This window comes from Lissotriton vulgaris, chromosome 8 (assembly GCF_964263255.1).
Source record: "Lissotriton vulgaris chromosome 8, aLisVul1.2, whole genome shotgun sequence".
Lineage (NCBI taxonomy): Eukaryota > Metazoa > Chordata > Amphibia > Caudata > Salamandridae > Lissotriton > Lissotriton vulgaris.
In genome coordinates, this window is record NC_141696.1 from 743,532,410 (window position 1) to 743,550,945 (window position 18,536).

Here is an 18,536-nt window from a genome sequence, read left to right on the forward strand (position 1 = left end):
CCACATAATGACCGGCAGCAGCCATCACCATCACGGCAGCCCCGCGCCTGCTGCCTGAGTGCTAGGGCCCCCTGCTGCTCCCTCGCCCTCACCTGGTGAGAAGAACTGTAAGGCGGAAGTCGTCCAAGCAGCAGGGGAGGTCTGTCCCGACTACTCCTACTCCCACTACTTCGAAAGGCGGCACGCCGGGCGGGCGTACAACACCTCCACTGACCGGGGTGAGGTGCGGGCGGGCGGCCTTGCGGGTATGCTGGGGCGGGCGTGTGCAACAGCGAATGGTCAATGCGCGTGCATTCAAATCTGCGCCTGCGTCGCTGCCTCTGCCGCGCACAGCCCCAACCCCCGCAGAAAAAGACCGCCTTGCCCAGTCCAACTCAACAACAACTACACCCCGCCCCCACCACTGATCCGCGGCTGCCGGCCGGGCCGGAAGGCAGTCTTGAAGACGAGGGAGTGAGGAGGAGGGGAGAAATGGAGAATCGATCATCGGAGAGTCTGCTCTGGAGTCAGTTTACACAGTTTCAGTTTTAGTCAGGGTTTTAAACATCAGTCAAACATGAACCACGGTCTCCAGAGCTTAAAAAGAAAGTGACAAAAAACGCTCTCTCGTTAGAAATGCATCAATTACTGACGCAGGTGCACTCAATGCTGCCATGACTGTAGACCCGGCCCTAACAATTAGGTGCCGGTGCCAAGCACCGGCAAGCTCCGGCTCAAATTAAGCCCTGCCCGTTACTACCGCTGGCAGGCTGCCCCAGACAGGACTCCTATTTCTCGGCGCCAATGTTGGCTGAGTGGACACATTGCGCCATCACGGATATGGAGTCGCTCTTCGAGGAAGGACAGCTGAAACCAATCACTCAGCTGGTCGCAGAATATGACCTGACCCCATGTCAATTCCTCAGACATCGACAGCTACTCGAGGGATTCTGCCCCTACCATAATCTCAGGGCAGGGGAACCAGACACGCACCCAGTAATACACACTATCCTACACATGGGAGTGGGACGCCACTTGGTCACCTGGTTGTATAAATCAATCCGGGAACTCTCGCACAACCCCCTGACGGCCCTACGGGCCACATGGGAGGAGGACATCGGTCGCGCACTACACGACTCAGAGTGGACCAAGGCGCTCGAGGCCCCGAAACGCGTCTCCAGGAATGCTCGATTCAAAAACATCCAATACTATATACTACACAGGGCATACCTCACACCGGCGCCTACAACGGTTTTACCCATCTACACAATTCCTATGCCCCAGGTGTCGATCCCCCGATGCAGATTTCCGTCACATGTTTTGGGACTGCCCCGACCTCCACTCCCTATGGAAAACTGTGCACGACACACTGGCAGATCTCACAGGCCTCACAACACTAGCCTCCTGGGAATCCAGCGCACTAGGCATCCTACATATCCCTAAACAAGAACCTGTACACAGGCGGTTCGTGTCCTTGGCGCTGCTGCTGGCAAACAGATGCATAGCTATGCATTGGCGATCCTCGGAGGGTCCCCCCATAGCAGCCTGGACGGGAGCAGTTTGTAAGTGGGCGGCGGCGGAGGAGGATGCCCTCAGGGAGGAAGAAGCCAGGGGTGCGCGTAAACATCCCATCTCCATGGAATGGGCCATGCTTCTACACAGCTTCCGGCAGTCCCTGCGCACAGAAGACCCACCTACGCCCCCCCTCCCTCTCTCGAGTGAACACATAGCTCCTGGTCAAGACCCTGACCCCACACTGACCATCCCACTATGCACTAACATGGAATGCCCCCGCTCTCTGACTACGCCACCTTGATATGGACGCACTCTGAGGGAACCCCTTGTCTCCCGACATCCGACACCTGCTTTTCTTTTACCGTGCACCTGCTAACGCCTATATGCTCCCCTCCACAGTTGTGTCTCCCCAGTTACTGGTAATACAGTTATAAGAACTGTACAGACCCTGATCCTACGCCACCAAGGCGGGCATTCATGTACCCACTAGTATCCTCCCTTCTCCCTTACGGAGCACGATTATAGGATCCCAGCCTGAGAACATATCTGATTGATCTGTACTGTTTCATGGAAGAAATGTCAAATTCCACAAGTTTGTACACAGAAAAGTTGCGCGCACGGCTGACCGTGGCTGAATGTTGAAGCCACGCCAGCAGTTGATCCTCTATGTTCCCAGGTATTTGATGCAACAATAAAAACAAATAAAAAAATAAAAAAATCTTAGAAACAATCAATGAATGAGTACGGTTCTTTTGAATTAATTGGATAGGCAATTTTCGGTGTGACAAATGTATACATAGCCCTGATAAAGTCATTTTGGGATTATGTACATCTGACGAAAGAACGTGTTGGCTACAATTGTAACTGGAGCTGATTCTGAAATTCAGAAGTGACTTACAACTTACTGTGATGAAGAAAGTATAAAAAGAAAACAAAAAGACAAAGAACTACAACTGAAGCTTACAAACGATTTATGTATTATTGTTTGAATGAGGTGTTGCTCAGGGGCTGTAAATATGTATTTCTTGTACTTGTTTTCTTTTGTGTTTATCCCATTTCATTTCAGGACTTCAGCCACCTCTATTGTGCTCCCTGCAGCTTCTATCCTCCTCCTCCTGCACCTTTTCCCACCTCCCGCCACCCCCTACATCTTACCTGCTTTTCCTGCTGTATCTTCTTCCCGCCTACCGCCACATGCTCCTTCCCCCTCCCAGGACCTATGTAATGGCGGCCGCTGCATGACCCCATTGAACAGGTGCCTAGGTCCGGCCCCCATTTCCTCCGACCAGCCAAGGCTCTTTTGAACCCGCCTCCCTCACCTAGAAGTTCCTGCCTCACTCCTTCTGCTCTCTCTCTTCTGGTGTCTCCTTGCATCCAGACCCTTTCTCTATTCTCTCCCCTTTCTTTGTCACCCACCTCTTAACTTGTGCCTAGCTTTCTCACTCCTATGTGCCTTTTTGAGACCCACCATTTTTTTGGGCCTGTCTTCTCTTCCACCCCTTAGTGCCTTTTGCTTCCCACCCATTTTCTGTCCCTGTTTTAATTTCCGCTCACTTGTTTTTGTGCCTGTTTTCATTCAAATTCACCTCTTTCTTGTGCCTGCTTTCTCTTTCACCCCTTAGTAACTTTTGCTCTCCACCTGTTTTCTGTGCCTGTTTTCATTCACTTTCACTTGGTTTTGTGCCTGTTTTCATTCATGTTCATCCATTTATTGTTCCAGTTTTTACCCTAATCAGGCCTTCAGCCCCCTCTATCATGATCCTCTGAGCCTGCACACCATCCTTTCCCTGCCTCCTGTCTCCTGCCTCCCCTTGCTCCTTACATACATGTCCTGCCACGTCTCCTTCCTGCCTATTCTTGCTGTATCTCTGCGGCCCTGTCCACCTCCCTCCACATTCTTCCCCGTCATGGGCTTACTTAATGGTGGCTGCTGTGTATAGTGCACCAATGGCAAGTCTGTCTGCACCCATCCATGACTGGACAGCACCCAGCGCCATGAACCCTGGTCTGATCACCAACCAGCGATTCATCGCAGAGTTTCTTCAGTTGTTCAACACATCTCCTCTAACTGCTGTATGACTACGCCACACACCACAGTAGGAGCCTTCCCCTGAAAAGATGCAACCAAAATCTAGGACCTACTGAGCAGTGACTCACCGGACCTCCTCTGCCTTCCAGAAACCTAGCTCAACTCCACATCGACAGCCAACATTGCAGCAGCAATCCCAGGGGGCTAAAAGATTGCAAGACAGGATTGCATTCACAAGCCAGAATGAGAACTCACAGTCATCTACAAAGATTCCTTCAACTGCTCAACATTCTCGGAGAGTGCCACCCCATACATGGAATACCTGCACTTCAAGCTGCAAATCTCTGACAACTTCAACCAAAATGGAACCCTCATCTACGGACCACCCGGACCGCCTAAATCAGCCCCATCACTGACTTCATCGCCCCTTTCACCATTGTCTCCAGAGCGCTCATCCTTCTCAGCGACTCCAACTTTCACCTAGGAGACATAAGCAATCCCTGCTCCATAGCACTCCTCCAAAGCCTGAAGAACATTGGAATAATTCAACTCAACACAGAACCAACACACATCACAGGACACACGTGGACCCCATCTTTACTACCAACAACAGCATCAAATACAACTACACTGCTCACATGAATTGACCACTCCATCATCCACTCTATGTCAGAATCTCCATGCAGCTCTTACACAGAGTTCAGGCCGTCCAGAATGCTACTGGAAAACTCATACTTAACCTCCCTCGCCACACCTACATCTCGCCCCACCTCAGAGAACACAGTCTCCCCATTTATTAAAGCAGCCACTTTAACCTCCTAACGCACACATACAAATTGTTGCACAACACTGGACCTACGTACCTCAACAGCCATGTACACTTTTACTAGCCCAGAAGGCACCTATGCTCGGCCTCATGCGCACTCACACACAACCCTACATTCTCAAAAACAGAGAAGGACATTGCTTGTTCTCATACATCGCAGACAAAGTATGGAACGGCTTCCCACAACACATCAGAGTCTCTTTCTCGCTTCTTGAGTTCCGCAAGAGGCTTAAGACCAGACTCTTTGAATAACTCAGCAGGGACCACAGGCCTACACACCTGATAACGCGCCTGGGTACCCTCATGGGTGATGAGTACCTTATACAAATTGACATACCTTAACAATATTGCTGAAGACTCATCACTCCCAATAATCAATCAATCAATCAATCATAGTTTATTGTATGTGATTACTTAAAATCGTTACAATTTACAATATATAAAAAAATCATACAAAAACTGTAAAAACCTCCAACTAAATCACCACCAAATAACAAACGAATATACAATTTTAAAAATCTGAACAACATTGAAGATGCGCATGAGTTGTTAACTAAAGTGCAAGTTCTGAGCCACTGGCATGAGATGTTATAAATTGAATAATGGTTACTTTTCCTGGATAGATCTTCCGAGTCGCAAAATACCGTAATATGGATTCAAAGCAAAAACCATCTTCGTTCACTGCTTTAAAAGAGCTTACACAACTGAATTAGTCAAATGATGTTAAATTTACTGGCCCTATTGAAGTAATATGTGCTTGGAAAAAGCGCAAAACTTTACATAAAAATGTAAAACTGTTTTCACAAAAAGTTTTACTGTTCAAATTGTCCCATGGTAGGTCAGGCATTTAGTCCGCTTGTTACATGGGCATGTGAGCTGCTGCAGTTATTGGACTAAACCCATGTCGGCATTGATCATGATGTTTTTTTTTTCCTCTGGCTTGACTTGCCATAAAAGTTTCCGTACTTCTGCCAAACATTTTACACCCCGCACGACAAGATTATGGAAGACCCTTCCATCCAGTGTATCATGGCTTGCCTGCAAGTGCGAATGTTCAATTAATTAAAAATGGGTTTTAAAAGCAGTCTCCTCAAATCCATAACTGCAGGACATGCGCATAGCAGATGAGCTATAATTACACTATCAAGGGATATCCATGTCCTGCAAATTACTGCCCTCCCCATGTAAAAGGGAGGGCATATTAATTATTTAAGGTTTATTTAATGCCTGTAACAGTATTTCAATAAATGCTTTTGGAAGCCCTTCTATATAAGTGTGAAACTTACATATTGATTAGGACAACCCAATGCTTGACAAAACATAGTTAGAGAATACCCTGTAAAGTCTAGACAGCACTGCCTAACTATATGCAATTCAAGCAGTCTATCTATATCGACATTCCAAGAATGTACATTAAACACAACACAGCTCCAAAGCCATATATCTATCTCGCCGCTTATTTACATAGTTATTATATTGTTTTTTGTAAGATCTTTTCTGCTAAGAGGTGTCAGCGCTCTATATATATCAAATAAGAACAAAGCTGTATTAGACAAATCATAATTCTGAGTAATTGGCTAAGAGTCGCCATCCCATGATTACATCCACATCAAGTTACATTGCTACTTCACTCTACATAAGCAGCACACATAAGACACACCCCCTGACACATTCTTATTCACACTACAAGTTCAAGCCATATAGTCCACTGCAGATCCTTTGACTAAAAGACCTAAAGTGGCAGTGGGCTGTACCGGCCATTAAAGGACAACTCCAACGTTACCCTTTTAGGTCTCGCATAGAGCGTTGCACCGCAACGCGCTGACATCGCTCTGCGAGACATACTGTATACACTATACCAGGGAAGCTTCATTGCAGCTCCACCCACTCTCCGCCCATCTTTTTGATTGGGTTACATCATAAATGCAGTGTTCTCATAGGTTTTCCCATTGTTAGTCCCTCCTCTTCACGGCCATGTTGTCATTTGTAGACGTCCGAGGCTATCAACCCCTATACTGTATTGCTATTTTTTCCTTGTGTTTCCCCCCGGCCCCACCCGCAGTCCCTCACTTTTCACCTCCCTTCACCTCTCCCCCCTCCCGTTTGTGCCTTTTTCGACTCCCGCACTTTTGTTTACAATGCAATAGGGCTCGCGTAAATACGAATCCTATTGCATTTATAAATGTTTTTTTTCCCCTGGGATTGGCTGACTCAATTTGCACTCTATTTTGCATGACCTGTCCAGCATACATGCGCAATACAAATGTTACCTGGAAGGAGAAGCGCTGCTGTAACAGGGTCAATATCAGCAGTAGAAGCATCGTAGCTGTGATACCAATGCGCGTTCTGCAGTGCGCTTTAAGGAGGGCAGGCAGGAGCCTTAGCCTGTACACACGGGGATGAGGGAAGGTTACTTTCCGCCGATGCCGCCACTCATTAGTGCTTGTTTTCACTATTGATATCTCCCCCAAACGCAGTACCATTACTAACATCTACAGGGTCCTTTCTTTTCCAACCGCACCCAGGCGTCGCTCATAGTCGGCATTTAACCCATTTACTGTGGCCGTTATTTCGGCGCAGTGTGTGTGTTCTAGAGAGTGGGCGGGGCCGCGTCGGCCGTTGAACGTTCGCAGCACCAGTCAGGTAGTGCTCCGAACGTTCAGCGGCCAACGGCAGCACTGAGAGGGTTAAAACCCACGCTCTCCTTAATTTTTGCGTATACCAGTTTTCTAGGGCCGCACTTGCACAATTGAGCCAGCCGTTTGTTCAGTCCCAGATGACCCACTCTGAGTAGTTTGATTGTCGGCGAATTCCCCATGCAGCCTCATCGTTTCCCGGATAGCATTTAAAGGTTTCGCAACTGAGCTGTGCGCTCTGCAGAGGTGGACTGTTTCTTCCTTAGGTAAAGCATGCCCTTTTTCTTAATGCATGTGGCTGCGTGGCTGCATGGCTGCATGGATGCGTGTGTGAATGCATGTGTGTGTTTGAAACTTTTGCCATTAGTCAACGTGATGTTAATTGTGTATCATTTGCAGATTCTGTTTCCAGCTGTTAGTTAACCTGAGTATTGCTTGGAGATTAGAACTTGCCCTTGATGTATGTTTTATTTTTACCATGTACTTGTAGAATAATAAATCCACTTTCTTGTCTCTATAAGGAAAAATAAATGTATATTTTAAATGTAAAACACACAAATAAGTAAGTAAGCTTCCTTCCTTCCTCAAGGGCAAAGGCATACTGCAGCCCTACTGACATCCCACTGCCGCCATCAGCCTCTTCTCCATTCCTCTCCCTCTCTTTCTTGTTAGATCCCTCTTTTTGCAAATCACTCCTTTAACCTTTTGCATGCTCATTACGAGCTGAACTAGTCATGAGGCACGGTGCTCCGGTGCTCATGACGAGCTCAGCTCGTCATGGGCCGTGGAACGCTCAGGTGCGGGGAGAATTCCCCTGCTGTGGTGAGCATTCCACGGGAGCCAATGCACCTGTGACAAGCTGGGCTCGTCATGAGCACAGGATCACTGTAGCTCATGACAAGCTCAGCTCGTCATGAGCATGCGGGCGCTGTGCGTGCCCCCCTCCCCTTCAGCACAGCGGGGGAATTACCCCCACAGCGAAGGGGTTAAGCTTTTCTCTACACCTTCTTTTCTGTTCATCTTCCAGCACTTTTCCTTTTAATACGTTCCAACATTCCCTCTGTTCTATATCTCACTATTACTTATTTTTTCTTGTCTCTAATTTCCTCAATCTCATTACCTTTCGCAATTACTAAATGTATGTTTCACCGTACACTACTTCTTTCTTTTGGTCTCTCTCGCTCTATCTCTTTCTTACATCTCTTTCTAGAGGCACATTTATTTAACTCTGTCCTATTTACCTTTTTTCATATCCCTTTCCTCTATATTAACTTTTTCACAAGCTTTCTCTTTGTACTGCTCACTTTTACTTGTTTCCTCTTATTCCCTCTTTCTGTCTAGCTTCTTCTCACTTGCAGAAAACCATGCCTTCAACAAATCACCCTTACCCTTTCCTCGCCTTCCTTTCACTTGTTCCCCTGTGAAGGTATTCTTTTACTGATGTTTTTCTATTCCAAAGTGCAGCCTCGGGATGGAGGAAAAAGTTCTAAATACAAACAGAAACAAGCATTTGCAATGCAATGGGTCTCACATTTACGCGAGTTTAAGCTATTCGCATTGTGATTTACAGTGCCTTTTATTTATGTTATAAAAAACAAAAATAATAGGCATTGTCATTTCCAATGCCAATAGCTTAAACTCTAGTAAATGTGAGACGTAATGCATTGCAAATGCTTGTTTTACAAGAGAGTGTGACTTTAATGCAGGTATACGCCATCCACAGAGGGCAGGAAGGCTATCAGAACATACCGCCACTAGATGGCAGAATGTTCTAACAAATAAAACAAAGGCCTCACGGAGCAGAGGTGATTAAAATCACCTCAGGCTCCATAAGGCCAACTTGGTTCAAAGCAACAGCTGTGAACCACAACATTGGAATGTTGGAACGCCGAGCCTCCGCTACGGTGGAGTTCCACGCCTCCACGTAGCACCTGACTTCCGTGCTGCTGCTCCTCCCCCATACGAGGTACGCGATGCTGGAAGGCGTTGGCGTTTGTTTCCTGTAGTGGAGAGAAAGAAGCGGTTTCGTAGGAGCGTTCCCGGAGGCTTTTTCTCGATGTTCATGCTAACTGGATATAAACGTGAAGAAGCAGATTAACGGCCTGATTGAATAACGGTGCAACGCTGAGGGAGTCATGCTGAAGGAGCCACGCTGCTTTCACTGAGGTAGAGAATGGTGGCTCTACAGTGAACATTTCTCTGTTTGCTAAAACGACATCAGGCACTCTGAGGGGAGCTTACATCTGCATTTGTGAAAAACCCGGTAAGAGCAGAGGAGACACGCTGTGCACTGTATCAGCAACTAGAAGCTGGCAGCCCTCTTTTGAACACTTTCGCCTTGGAAAGTAACTGTGATTTGATTATGTTTTTTTTTTTTCTTATCTCACGAACGCTCTGACTCGAGTTGCGGAGCAGGGCTGAATTAGGCTGAGATCATTACGCAGCCTCTTTGAGGAAGTGAACGGCGGCTCCTACTGAAAATCCTTAAACATTCTGAGGGGAGTAAATACGAAGATTGTCTAAGACTGTTAAATATTGTGAAACACGAAAGGAGCAGAGAAGACACGTTTTGTTTTGTGTCAGCAGTCAGCAGTGGCTGGACTTTCCTAAAATTACTTAAAGGAGTTATCGTTTGGAAAAGAACACTGAATATCGAAATTTTGTCGAAAAATAAAAGGAACAGAGGAGCAGAGGAGTAAGATTATCCGGGTGGATATAGGTGTACACAAGCTGTGTGCACAAGAGCTTAAAAACATTTATACTGTTGTTTGAAGGGCTTTGAAGGGAAACAGAAGTCAAAGGTTTTTTTCACGCCAAGTGATCTGGGTGAATTTGCCTGTACTTTAAAAAAAAAAAAATTGTAAGTCTCTGCAATATCTTTGTGATAGATCTTTGCAATAACTCTTTGGGAGGAAAGAGGAAGGGAAAGAGAAAAGGAGGGAAAAAAAAGAGGAGTGGTCTTTAACCCGTGAAGAACCGAGCTACTGAGCTACTGCTGGTATGGGGAAGATTTTAAATGCGCGCAAAGCTAAGCAACGCTGACAGCAGGCAAAAGAGGCTGAGGCTTTGGCTAAATTAACAGATGGAGGCATTATAAAGGAGGTGGATTCAGCGCGTTCATCGGACTCTTCAGAGACAGAGGATGTATTAACAGAAGATCTAGTGCATCTGAGTATGGGGGACAAAGTTGTCGAGCTCCATAATGGTGATAAGTCCGATACTCTTGCTTCTCCTCAGCCTCTCGCACAACCACCCCTCTGCCCAAACAATTTCTCCTGTTTGTAAAAAAAACTCTTCCTCTTGTGCCCAACAATATGATCTTGGAAACTGTTGCAAATGTGGCAATAACCCAGAATCATTCAGTCTGTACAAGGGATTCAAGTCTGGCTGTCAGCTCCTCTATAATTTCAGCTTTGTCTGCACAACTTGGCTCAGCAGTATGCACTTCTACGTCTATCTTAGCATCTGACTTAAAGCAAATAACAGTTCATTCACTGGACTCTGGTGCTTTAGGAAAAGAGGATTTAATGAGTACAGTATCCCAATCTCTATCTATATCTGATAGAAATCTGGCTGCAGAGGTGGCAGGCTCCACGACCCCTGTACTAGAGATGGATACGGAAACAGAAGGGGAGATGAAGATGTCTGTAAAAGACATGCTAAACTTAATATTGGATGAACTAAGAGAGATCAAGAGATCACAAAACGTGGAGCTGTCTGCAATCCATCAGAGGTTGGACAAAATGGATAAAATTGAAGAGCTAGTGTCCACTTTTCCAGCTCGTCTAACTGAGGCAAAGGAAAGGATTTCCTCTCTTGAGGATCAAATAGTTGCAGTAAAGAAAGAAACTGTAGACGTATCCAAAACTTCTAGGGCTCTTGAGAATAAGCTGGATGATCTGGAGAATTACAATAGAAGATCCAACCTACGCATAGTGGGGGTCCCCGATGGAATTGAGGGGTCAGATATGCTTCAATGGGTTTCTACATTTCTCCAGCAGGGGGTGATTCCGGAACACAAAGGAGATTTAACGATCACCAGAGCTCACCGAGTTCCTGCACACCTCCCCTCGAATTCCACGCTACCTCGGACTATCCTCATTAACTTTGCCGATGTTAGGGTTAAGGAGCAAATTCTATCCATAGCAATTCGACAGAGACAGTTTCCTGTGAATGCCACAGTGAAATGTCGGATTTTCTCAGATATGTCTGTAGTAGCAGCAAGACGAAGGAAAGAATTCGTTAAAATTCTTCATCTTTTCAAAGCCCATGGGGCACAAGCAATGATAGCTCAGCAGTCAAAACTTAGAGTGCTCTTCAAAGGCAAACTCTATATGCTATCGGATGTAGAGGCAGCACAGGAGCTATTTCATGGGATTCAAAATGGCTAAATTCGGACATAAGATAGACTACTTGCATGAGATATTTGGATTTTCTTCTCAATTGTTTTTTCTCTCCACTGGATTATGTATTTCATACACTATGATGGGATGGGGGTAGGACAGGGCAGGAAGGTTGAAGAGGTGTATCAACACGACTCCTTAAATGGAAGGGAGAGGTTCCTGTGGGCTGCGTGGGAGGAGGGAGGTAGAGCGAGGAGGGTGCCACAGATGGAAGAAGAGGGAGGGGGGAAGGTCAGGGGGGGGAAATAGTTAAAAAAATACAGTTCTTGGCACAATTCTATTATTCTATGTTCACTTTTTGGTCTGCTTGCTGAAGATAAAAGTAGTCTTTTTGATGGACTCAGAACAGAGTGTACTTTGTTTAAAAAAAGGTATGATATGCAAAGAGGGATTAATCTTTTCATAAAACTTTAGTAAACACTATTAGAATGGTTAAAAATGGTATAAAAATTGTTTCGTTTAACGTGAACGGTCTCAATAATAAAAAAAAAATGCGGGCAATAAAGAAATAGGTCTTAACTGAAAATCCTGCAGTTATTCTCTTTCAAGAAACACACATCCCTCTCTCAAAAGCTGACAATTTTTCTATGTTTAAAGGGTGGGCCTCGTATCGGGGGTTCTCCTTTTTAGGTCTCGCCTGGAAATCGCATCCGAAGGATGCGTCCAGGCTGGAGACTTATAGCGAGCTGACACGGGGGAATGACGGACAAGAAACTGTCACGCGCTTCTCCCCGGCTGGATTCAGCTGCTTGCACGCGCACCAACATTCACGCATGCGCACATCACAGCCACACGCATACACAGCACTCACGCATGCGCACATACACACGCATACACAGGCACACCCCCGTCGCCGCCGCCGCACCTACACGCATACACAGAGACCCCTCCACACACACCAGCCCCTCTCCTCCCGGCTCCACTCACCGGTGTCTGGCGGGCGCTCCCCGGGTCTCCAGGCTCCTTCCCTTCCTCCGCAGCTGCAGGCTCTCAACATTCACACATGCGCACATCACAGCCACACGCATACACAGCACTCACGCATGCGCACATACACACGCATACACAGGCACACCCCCCGTCGCCGCCGCCGCACCTACACGCATACACAGAGACCCCTCCACACACACCAGCCCCTCTCCTCCCGGCTCCACTCACCAGTGTCTGGCGGGCGCTCCCCGGGTCTCCAGGCACCTTCCCTTCCTCCGCAGCTGCAGGCTCTCCCCACATCACGGGGGCCCGCTGCTAGACAGAAGGCTTCTCTGTGGCCGGGCGGTGGTAGCGCTCGGCGGGGCTCTCTCTCCACATGGGAGCCCCGCCTCCTCAGTGCGCCCGCTTCCACCCGCGGGTCTTCACCCGGTCCCCCATCTCGGGACCGGGACTTAAAGGGAAACAGTATCCAGGGCTCCTTCCTGGTCACGGGAGCCCCGGGGCCGCAATGCTCACGCCACTTCCTGCTGCCGGCTCCTCTTCCTGGTTGCACGTCAGGTCCCGGGCCAGCAGCCAATCAGAGCGCGGCCCGGGAATGACGTCACAGAGGTGTCCCGCAGTACCGCCCCCGGCCTGCCTGACTTCTCAATTACTTTATTCAGGTTATTTTTTTATTTTAACTAACTTTGGCCAAAGCTCTTGTCAGTGTAGGCGCCCACGCCTGCTGACTTTCACCTTCTGAATAGTTAAGGTTCCGCCCGACGCCTCTCACGGGTTCCCTGGAGATGAGTTACGGCAGGCCACCGCCTGACGTAGGAGGCATGACGTCCTTGAAGGTGGACAATCTTACCTACAGGACGTCGCCCGAAACACTTCGAAGAGTTTTCGAGAAGTATGGACGAGTAGGCAACGTCTATATCCCCCGCGACCGATACACGAAGGAGAGCCGCGGTTTTGCCTTTGTAAGATTCCATGACAAACGTGATGCCGAGGATGCGATGGACGCCATGGACGGAGCCGTACTGGATGGGCGCAAACTTCGGGTGCAGATGGCTCGTTATGGAAGGCCACCAGACTCACACCATAGCCGCAGGGGACCACCACCCCGAAGATATGGAGGCAGTGGAGGAAGTTATGGACACCGGAGTCGCAGTCCCAAGAGGCGTCGTCGGTCGAGGTCCCGCAGTCGGAGTCGCTCCAGATCCCGCAGCAGGAGCCGCTACAGCCGATCCAAGTCAAGATCCCGCACACGATCAAGGTCTCGTTCCACATCGAAGTCCTGACAGTGAGTGCAGAGTGCGTGCAGAGTGCAGAGTGAGTGCAGAGTGACAGTGAGTGCGGAGTGACAGTGAGTGCGGAGTGACAGTGAGTGCAGAGTGACAGTGAGTGCAGAGTGAGTGCAGTGACAGTGAGTGCAGACTGACAGTGAGTGCAGAGTGACAGTGAGTGCAGAGTGCGTGCAGAATAACAGTGCGTGCAGAGTGACAGTGCGTGCAGAGTGACAGTGCGTGCAGAGTGACAGTGCGTGCAGAGTGCGTGCAGAGTGACAGTAAGTGCAGAGTGCATGCAGAGTGACAGTGAGTGCAGAGTGCGTGCAGAGTGACAGTGAGTGCAGAGTGAGTGCAGAGTGACAGTGAGTGCAGAGTGACAGTGAGTGCAGAGTGACAGTGAGTGCGGAGTGACAGTGAGTGCAGAGTGACTGAGTGCAGAGTGAATGCAGAGTGACAGTGCGTGCAGAATGACAGTGAGTGCAGAGTGACAGTGAGTGCAGAGTGACAGTGAGTGCAGAGTGACAGTGAGTGCAGAGTGCGTGCAGAAACAGTGAGTGCAGAGTGCGTGCAGAGTGAGTGCAGAGTGACAGTGAGTGCGGAGTGACAGTGAGTGCGGAGTGACAGTGAGTGCAGAGTGACAGTGAGTGCAGAGTGACAGTGAGTGCGGAGTGACAGTGAGTGACAGTGAGTGCGGAGTAACAGTGAGTGCGGAGTGACAGTGAGTGCAGAGTGACAGTGAGTGCAGAGTGACAGTGAGTGCAGAGTGACAGTGAGTGCAGAGTGCGTGCAGAAACAGTGAGTGCAGAGTGCGTGCAGAGTCAGAGTGAGTGCAGAGTGACAGTGAGTGCAGAGTGAGTGCAGTGACAGTGAGTGCAGAGTGACAGTGAGTGCAGAGTGACAGTGAGTGCAGAGTGCGTGCAGAATGACAGTGCGTGCAGAGTGACAGTGCGTGCAGAGTGACAGTGCGTGCAGAGTGACAGTGAGTGCAGAGTGCGTGCAGAGTGACAGTAAGTGCAGAGTGCGTGCAGAGTGACAGTGAGTGCAGAGTGCGTGCAGAGTGACAGTGAGTGCAGAGTGAGTGCAGAGTGAGTGCAGAGTGACAGTGAGTGCAGAGTGACAGTGAGTGCAGAGTGACAGTGAGTGCAGAGTGCGTGCAGAAACAGTGAGTGCAGAGTGCGTGCAGAGTGACAGTGAGTGCAGGGTGAGTGCAGAGTGACAGTGAGTGCAGAGTGACAGTGAGTGCAGAGTGAGTGCAGTGACAGTGAGTGCAGAGTGACAGTGAGTGCAGAGTGACAGTGAGTGCAGAGTGCGTGCAGAGTGACAGTGCGTGCAGAGTGACAGTGAGTGCAGAGTGACAGTGAGTGCAGAGTGACAGTGATTGCAGAGTGACAGTGAGTGCAGAGTGAGTGCAGAGTGACAGTGAGTGCAGTGACAGTGAGTGCAGAGTGACAGTGAGTGCAGAGTGACAGTGAGTGCAGAGTGCATGCAGAGTGACAGTGAGTGCAGAGTGACAGTGAGTGCAGAGTGACAGTGAGTGCAGAGTGACAGTGAGTGCAGAGTGCGTGCAGAAACAGTGAGTGCAGAGTGCGTGCAGAAACAGTGAGTGCAGAGTGACAGTGAGTGCAGAGTGAGTGCAGTGACAGTGAGTGCAGAGTGACAGTGAGTGCAGAGTGACAGTGAGTGCAGAGTGCGTGCAGAATGTCAGTGCGTGCAGAGTGACAGTGCGTGCAGAGTGACAGTGCGTGCAGAGTGACAGTGCGTGCAGAGTGACAGTGAGTGCAGAGTGACAGTGAGTGCAGAGTGACAGTGAGTGCGGAGTGACAGTGAGTGCAGAGTGCGTGCAGAAACAGTGAGTGCAGAATGCGTGCAGAGTCAGAGTGAGTGCAGAGTGACAGTGAGTGCAGAGTGAGTGCAGAGTGACAGTGAGTGCAGAGTGACAGTGAGTGCAGAGTGACAGTGAGTGCAGAGTGACAGTGAGTGCAGAGTGCGTGCAGAAACAGTGAGTGCAGAGTGCGTGCAGAGTCAGAGTGAGTGCAGAGTGACAGTGAGTGCAGAGAGTGCAGTGACAGTGAGTGCAGAGTGACAGTGAGTGCAGAGTGACAGTGAGTGCAGAGTGCGTGCAGAATGACAGTGCGTGCAGAGTGACAGTGCGTGCAGAGTGACAGTGCGTGCAGAGTGACAGTGAGTGCAGAGTGCGTGCAGAGTGACAGTAAGTGCAGAGTGCGTGCAGAGTGACAGTGAGTGCAGAGTGCGTGCAGAGTGACAGTGAGTGCAGAGTGAGTGCAGAGTGAGTGCAGAGCGACAGTGAGTGCAGAGCGACAGTGAGTGCAGAGTGACAGTGAGTGCAGAGTGACAGTGAGTGCAGAGTGCGTGCAGAAACAGTGAGTGCAGAGTGCGTGCAGAGTGACAGTGAGTGCAGGGTGAGTGCAGAGTGACAGTGAGTGCAGAGTGACAGTGAGTGCAGAGTGAGTGCAGTGACAGTGAGTGCAGAGTGACAGTGAGTGCAGAGTGACAGTGAGTGCAGAGTGACAGTGAGTGCAGAGTGACAGTGAGTACAGTCACTCAGCACCACCACATTATCACTCAGAACCACCACAGCATCACTCAGAACCACCACAGCATCACTCAGCACCACCACAGCATCACTCAGCACCACCACAGCACCACCACAGCACCACCACAGCACCACTCAGCACCACCACAGCATCACTCAGCATCACCACAGCCCCATTCAGCACCACCACAGCACAAATATGTTCTCTCAATGTTTCAAGCTTTATTACAAATGTCACAAAAAGATGTTCATATTTCACTTCTGTTCTTGGATTTTGTTACAATAAAATACACTGAACATAATCTTCACAAAAGTTATTTACAAAAGTTTAAGCTATTGCCATTATAAATTACAATCACTTTTATTAAGTATTAAAAAAAATTAAAAGCCATTGTTATTTGTAATATCAATACATCTAAGTCACGTAAATACAAATGTTGCATTACAAATGCTATAGGTGTCACATTTGCGAAAGTTATAACTATTGGCATTGTAAATGACAAAGCTATTAATTTAGCTATTTTCAAACCAACACATAAATGGACATTTGGTGAATTTCCATTAAAATATTTGACTTTTTTACTAAGATATTATTATACTCTTTTATGCAAACAAAATTTAGATACTGCATAAATAACTTTAATAAAACATATTTTATATGTAGCTTTTTATGTAAAAAAATAACTATAGCACAAAGCAAAAAACAATTGCCATTTACAATGCTAATAGCTCAAACTTAAAAAATGCGAGACCTATTGCATTGCAAATGCTTGTTTTCTGAGTCATAAAGGGGAGTAGCTCTATTCATTAATAAGAATATGGAGTTAGAGATTTTTCAATCAAAGGCAGGGAGCCGGGGTCGATGATGTTGGGCAACATGTAAATTCAAGAATAGGTCTTCCCCTATCACATTTGTAAGCTTTTATGCTCCAATTAACGATAATTCGGAAATCTATGAGGAAATTTTTCAGTCTCTTTTGTTGGTTGGAGGAGATATTGTGATTGGAGGGACTTTAATATACTTATGGACCTGAACTTAGATTCTAGCACGGGTGGTAGAAAACAATTGAAACCTAAAGCATTTAAGTCAATTTCGAATAACGTAAGGACCCTAGATCTTGTTGATCCGTGGCGATCTATAAATCCCCATAAAAGAGAGTATACCTGTTGGTCGGGAAGACATAGGTCATTTTCTCGTATCGATTTTTTGCTGACCTCAAAATTTAAGAATAGCTATCAAAGAATTCTACATAACAGCTTCTCCGACCATGCATTGTTAACATTAGAATTGATGTTTGAGGAGAGCACAAATGCGGTAAAAGGCTGGGTGTTTAATAAATCATACCTGGCTGATGTAACCTGGGTGACCCAATTGAAAAATTAGATTAATGACTATATTGAACGAAATATGGGAACTGCGCCTATTCATGTGGTATGGGACTCACTTAAGGCGTTTATCCGGGGGATTGCTATCGAAAGGGATGGGCGGGAATCAGCTGCTTTTAGGGATACAAAGAATCTACTAAAGAAGAATATCCAGGATCTGGTAGAACAAATGTATCATAATCCATCTGCTAGGCTAAACAATGAATTAAATGCTGCAAAACGTAAACTGAGCTTACATTATTTTGAGAGAAGTGAGGAAATTTTCTGTAGGCAAGCACAAAAAACATACGAACACAGCAATTTTACGGGTAAATTTCTGGCATGGCAGGTCAAAGAACAAGCGGCAGCTAATCTAATTTATTCTCTTAAATCTCCAATTAATGATACCGATACCTCAGATGCAGCAGAGATAGGACAGATTATGTTGTCTCATCACGAGAAAATGTATACTTCGCACCATATTACGGATCAAAACAGATTAAACAGGGAGGAGCTACGCGGGCATCCAAGATGGTCGCGTGAGCAGAGAGCTCCCGAGACCCGCGCCGCCCTTCTTTATCTATCCTACACTTATCCTGATCATTTCAACGGGCTTTTGAAGTACTACTCTCACTGATGCTGACGATCCTTTTTTGGTCGAAATCGGACCTTGGGGACCATTTTTCTGTCGTCTTCAACTTTTTGGCCTGCCCACGGACGCGACCGGGGACTCGGCTGCCTACTGTGGCCGACCTGTAATTTAACAACAACGGCTGCCTGGCATCTGGCCCACCGGAGGTGCACCACTTTCACTTTCGGTTTCCTGCCTCATTGTCTCTGTCTCCTCCTACTCTGTCTTCGCCTGCTGCCCTCACGGTGCACACTTTCTATCATTGGACTGGCAAGGAGGCCTGCGGTACTCCCTCTTCGAACTGCACATCGGAGTTCCTGGATTTTCCTCCGTCTCACTGCTTCTCCTGGGTACTCGGCCGCCATCGAATGCGACATGGCGACAAAACCTGAGGCCG

General features: G+C 47.7%; 1 protein-coding gene and 1 pseudogene across 1 annotated transcript in view; both read left to right on the forward strand.

The window, feature by feature from the left end:
• LOC147697944 (uncharacterized) overlaps nt 1-18,536 on the forward strand; it is a 1,308,576-nt gene that overhangs the window by 152,664 nt on the left and 1,137,376 nt on the right. The window lies entirely within an intron of this gene.
• LOC147697945 (serine/arginine-rich splicing factor 2 pseudogene) lies at nt 13,104-13,601 on the forward strand (annotated as a pseudogene).